The sequence below is a fragment of the Chinchilla lanigera genome, unplaced genomic scaffold (assembly GCF_000276665.1).
Source record: "Chinchilla lanigera isolate Chin_1 unplaced genomic scaffold, ChiLan1.0 scaffold00004, whole genome shotgun sequence".
Classification (NCBI taxonomy): Eukaryota; Metazoa; Chordata; class Mammalia; order Rodentia; family Chinchillidae; genus Chinchilla; species Chinchilla lanigera.
In genome coordinates, this window is record NW_004955405.1 from 11,748,484 (window position 1) to 11,753,736 (window position 5,253).

A 5,253-nucleotide genomic window follows, 5' to 3' on the forward strand; every position below is an offset into this window, starting at 1 on the left:
GGGGCTGGGGATTTAGCTCAGCGGCAAAGCGCCTGCCTGGCAAGCGCAAGGTCGTGAGTTCGGTTCCCGGTACCGGAGAAAAACCAAAAAAAAATAAAAATTAAAAAAAAAATAAATTATGCAGTGCTGAGATTGCAGGCATGGGCCACCACACCTGGCCATTGATTTCTCCTTTTATCCCCACAGTGAAACTTAATCAGAATAAGAATATATTTACTGTAACAATTGTTAAAAGGAAGCAATGTTCAATGAAGGATTAAAAATGCTTTGTGGACATAAGATGATTCTACGCGGAGAAATGGTGCTGAGAAAAATACTTAAATAGCTATACAAAAGATGTACATAGATAATAACAGCAAAGTTGGAAATAGTCTCTTAAACTCTTGAATTTCTCATTCTCCTGTTTGTTCAGCCCTCCTATTTGTCTTTGTAATATAATATAATGCATCCAGGAGATTTATAATTTTGAAGAGCTGCAAAACTGTGCATACATAATTATGCTAAAGCAGAGCTTCTCAACCTTGGCATTACTGACATTTTGGGCTTAATAATTCTCTGTTATATGGGGATTTTTTGTGTTATTATAGACTCTTCAGCTGCATCCCTAGTCTCTTCCCACTAAATGCCAGTAGCCAAAGTACCACCAAACATTGCAAATGTCCCCTAGAGAATTCTCTGGTTGAGAACCACTGGACTAAATCAACCATCTTTAGGTAGTTCCTGAGAAATACAAGTTTATTTTCACTCCAACTAGCCTATTAAAACTCACTCTCCCTATTAAAACTCTCTCACGTTATTAAAACTTTCTACCCAGATGTCCAATGACTATGCGTCTTGTAGCTAAACCAGTGAACACTTACCATTCATTTAACTTGAACTGTCTAAAGCATTTCATGATTTCTTTTCTCTCTTTTGCTTGACACTGACTTCTAGTTTTCCTCTGATTACTTTGGGTGTTTCTCCATAGCTCCTCCTCCTCTGCAGTCCAAGTCCTGTGTGACCTTGCTTCAGGAACAGGCCGGTATACCCAAGGCCCTGTGTTCCCTGGCTGTGAGCAGAATTCTAATAACCTGGCCCTCCAGAGTCTAGCTGTCATCTGCTGAGGACAGTCGTCAAAATATAGGCATTTGAGTTTAAAGAAAATAAGGTTCCTCGTTAACTTAATCCTTATCCACCCACTTTCTATAGTTACTGCTCCAGGAAACACATGCTACCCATCCCCCTTGCTTCTTACTAGCCAATAAACGCAAGCCGGTTGTGGTGATAGCTGAGCCAGTCCACTAGAGGCGAAATACTCCCTCCCCCTTGAGCCCCACGTTAATCTCCCTGGGCCCCTTAAGTTATCTGAGGGTCTGGTCTGTCCTTGGTACAGTGCTCTCAAACACTCTAGGGCCCTCTGAACCTTGAGCTTATACACCACACCCTCCCGGACTGAGCTGCTCTGTTCCAGTGGTGGCTACATGATTGCTGCGTGATTGCTGCAACTAAGAGACGATGAATTCAAGTGTTTTTTATTTTATTTCTATAGTATGGAAAGGTCAGAAGAGGATGGAATGTTTGGGCAACATACCATAGCTACCACAGGGGCTAGGGGTATAGTTCAGTGGTACAGTGCTTACCTAGAATGTGCAAGGCTCTGCTTCTACCCCCAGCACTGGAGAACAAAGAAATGATAAGAAAGAAAAGTATCTGCCATGGGAACATTCACCAGTGTTGAGCTCATACTTTCCCATAATTCTCCTTGACTAATATCAATTAGTCAAGCAGTGAATCTGGTTGCTTTTGTAGTCTTAACATATTAATGTTTTGTGAGTCTTACTTAAAGCTTTAAATACAGGCATCTTTGCCTTCTAAAAATCAAATTCCAAAATCTAACATCTGGTTCTACTGTGTTCTACCATCACAGTCTCCTTTGCTGCATAGGGAATTCCATGACTCATGGAAATGTTAGGAGGAAAGTCAGGCATGGAAGTGGACACCTGTAACCCCACAACTCCAGAGGCTGAGGCAACTGGGCTATGCCAAAAAGAGTTCAAGGCCAACCTAAATGGCTCAGCAAGACCCTGTCTCAACCCTCTCCATCCCCCCAAAAAGAAAAAGAAGTATTCGGGGGTAATGCCCATAGTTTAAACTATCAAAAATATGATCCTATCTCAATTCTTTTTTGGAACCTCAATTTTTGCAATGAAATATTTGAGTGACCATTGTATGAGGTGTGATCAAAAGAGATGGTGAATGCATAAATTTTTTTAAAAAGTATTATGGTAAAAGACACATTGCCATTAACCTTCCTCAGAACACTTCCCTTCATTTTGTTTTGTTTTGTTTTGTCTTTTTGAGACAGAGTTATGCTATGCAGTTCAGGCTGGCCTTGAACTCACTTTGTAGCCCAGGCTGGCCTCGAAACTCACCTGCCTCAACCTACCGAGTGCTGGGATTACAGGCGTGCACCGCCATGCGGCTCCTCACTTTGAACACACGCTATCATTCTTGCCACTTTCCAAACCAGTTCTGAAAGTCCACTTTCGAGGGTGGGTTTAGTTGCACTGTAGTGGCTACTTTTTTCTTGAATCAATTCAGAACATTTTGACTTTGGGGAGGAGTCAGAAGTCACACAGTGCCAGACGCAGTGAATGGGTGAACAAGAACTCATTATAACAGTTTTATGAGCTCGCCTTTCCATTCCATGGCACTTGGCAGCAAGATCTGATGTATACTTTTCAAACTTTATCAAGACACTGAAGACTTCCAGAACTGCTTCAGAAAATGGCAAAAGTGATAGGATAAGTGCATTCATAGCAAGGGAGAATGTTTTGAGAGGAATTAACGGCAATGTGTTTTGAACTGTACATAGTTTTTTTAAAAAGAGATTTAAAAGCCGGGTGTGGTGGAGCAGGCCTGTAATCCCAGCACTTGGGAGGCTGAGGCAAGAGGACCGTTGTGAGTTTGAAACCAGCCTGCACTACAAAGTGAGCTCAAGGCCAGTTTGAATTGCAGAGTGTCTCAAAAAGACAAAAATAAATTAATCAGGAGCAATAAACTGCAGGGGGAGAGAGGGAGATTTCGATCAGTTGTAAGAAATGAATGGACATGGAAGCACTGAGAATTTAGTCCCTTGCTAGTTCTGGAAACATGCATGTGTGCACCAAAGCCCTGAGGGAAGTACGCAAAGGGGGAAATGTAGAGATAGCCCTGTAGTGGACTGACAACTGGTGGTCAATTTATAACCCCCAGCTGAACTGAGTAAGTGTGCTGCTGGGTGTGGGAGGCCCACCTGATGACTGTTGCCAGCAGCATAAAAGGCAGAACTGGAGAAGAAGGAGGCTGTTGGGAGCTGAGTGCAGGCTTTTGGGAGCTGGTAAAAGCTGTAAGGAGTTGTTGGTTCTTTTGGAGGAGCTCATCATGGTGGCTTTCCTGATGAACTTAGCTGTTTTCATCCTCCAAGGAGCTCAGGACCTTGTTGGCACTGAGAATAACTTAGGTTCACTTTCAGGAAGCTCTGGTCCTCACTTTGAGCATCGTTTCCTGGTTCCGGAGGGGAAGATGGTGCACCGCCAGTCTCCTGGAGAAGCTTGCTGCATTGGCTTCCCTGATGGGAACTTGGCCATCCTGATCATCAGAGGAGCTCAGGACCTCACTGTTGCTGAGGATGGCTGTGGTACTTTTCAGGGGAGCTGTGGTTGTTACTTTGAGCATCACTTCCTGGCTCCAGTGTAGATCCATCAGCCTGCTAGCACAGATCCTTCATCCTACTGGTGCAGACTTTCTGGATTCCACCACTGACCTTTGGGCCTTCCAGCACAGACCCATAAAACAGGTCTGTATGAGACACTGTCGTGGGCTCTGGGCCTCCAGTTGGATTCGCGGGAAGCATTGTTATCGGCTCTAGGTATTCAGCTGGACTCATGCAGGATATTATCGCGAGATCCATGCCCTTAGCTGGATTCCTGGCCTCTAGTGTGTGGACAGATTTCCTGCACTCTCTTGTATATCATTCTTTGGGTGACTATTATAAATAATCTTATATGTGTCCTGTATTGTATTATTCACCTTGCAAAAATAACCCCAAACCCATAACATGCCCTCAGATATAATGATAATGATATTTCATAAAAACGCAATTACTTTAATGATTAATTTTAGATAAACCTAATATTATTCTTCTCCCATCCATTTTTCTAATTATAGTCACAGCGATCTTTCAAAAGGTAAACTTAATTATATCAGCTTCTTAATTAAAACCCTTCCTTTGATTAAAGCCCTTTCTGTAATGACCTCGGCCTTTCTTGCCATCCTCATCTCTATTATTTTTTCCTGTCTGCACTCTTGTCACACTTTCAATTGTTCAACTGTAAATGGGTCCTTTCTAGCTCATGCTCTAGAACAACCCCTTTCTACCTCGTCGCTCCTCTTTGCCTGGGATACTTCTACCCAAAGAGAACTGTCTCCAGGAATGCTCTGCTAGCGTGTAAACCAGTTGTCTTCCTATGCACGCCTGTAAAATACCCGTAAGTGTTCCAGACAAACAGCACTCATTGTATAACTGACATCGGTCTCGCTGAAAGAAGCCGTCGATCTTGAGCAAGAGATCCTGTAACTCGTTCAGCACTGTGCTTGGCGTTTGGTGGGCACACGCAAATATTTGTTGAATGAGCGAATGGTCTGTTGTCTTATTTTAATAGGCTGAAGAGTAATAGAAGTCCGATGACAGAGAATGTGTGTGCAACCGACACCAGCTTTAGAGTTTCAAGTTTTCGGGAAAAACCCGAGGTTTTCCTGCAGGAGTGTATTTCCTGAGCCTCAAGGGCACCTTGGCCCATTTGGCTCACAGTGATCCCCGGAACGAGAGGTCGTCAGGCTTGGGAACGTTCGCTGGGCAAAACCCACAACGCTCCGCTCGTCTTCCCCGCAGAGCTGGGCTGCCGCGCGGCGCCGGCCCCTCCCCCTCGGGCTCCGAGTGCAGAGCGGAGGCGCCGCAGACACCCGGGCGGCAGCGAGTCTCCACCCCGCCCGCGCCGCCCGGAAGACCCCGAGGCCCCGCCCCCGGTCCGCGGTCACGTGACCGGAGCGTGACGTAGGAGGAAGGAGACGCCATTAGAGGAGGCGGAGAGGGAGCGCCGCTTGCCTTTCCCCGGGCGCCTGACGTGGGTCTGGGCCCTTCATCCTCCGACTTCCTCCGGGCCGTTCCAGGCCGCGCCCGCGGAGGGCGTGCGGCGGGCGCCCCAGTGTGCGGGCCGCTGCGAGGGCTGCGCC

At 45.7% G+C, this 5,253-nt stretch overlaps 1 pseudogene; it reads right to left on the minus strand.

Annotated features, from left to right (window-relative positions):
• LOC102004666 overlaps positions 1-5,253 on the minus strand; it is a 21,098-nt pseudogene that overhangs the window by 13,412 nt on the left and 2,433 nt on the right.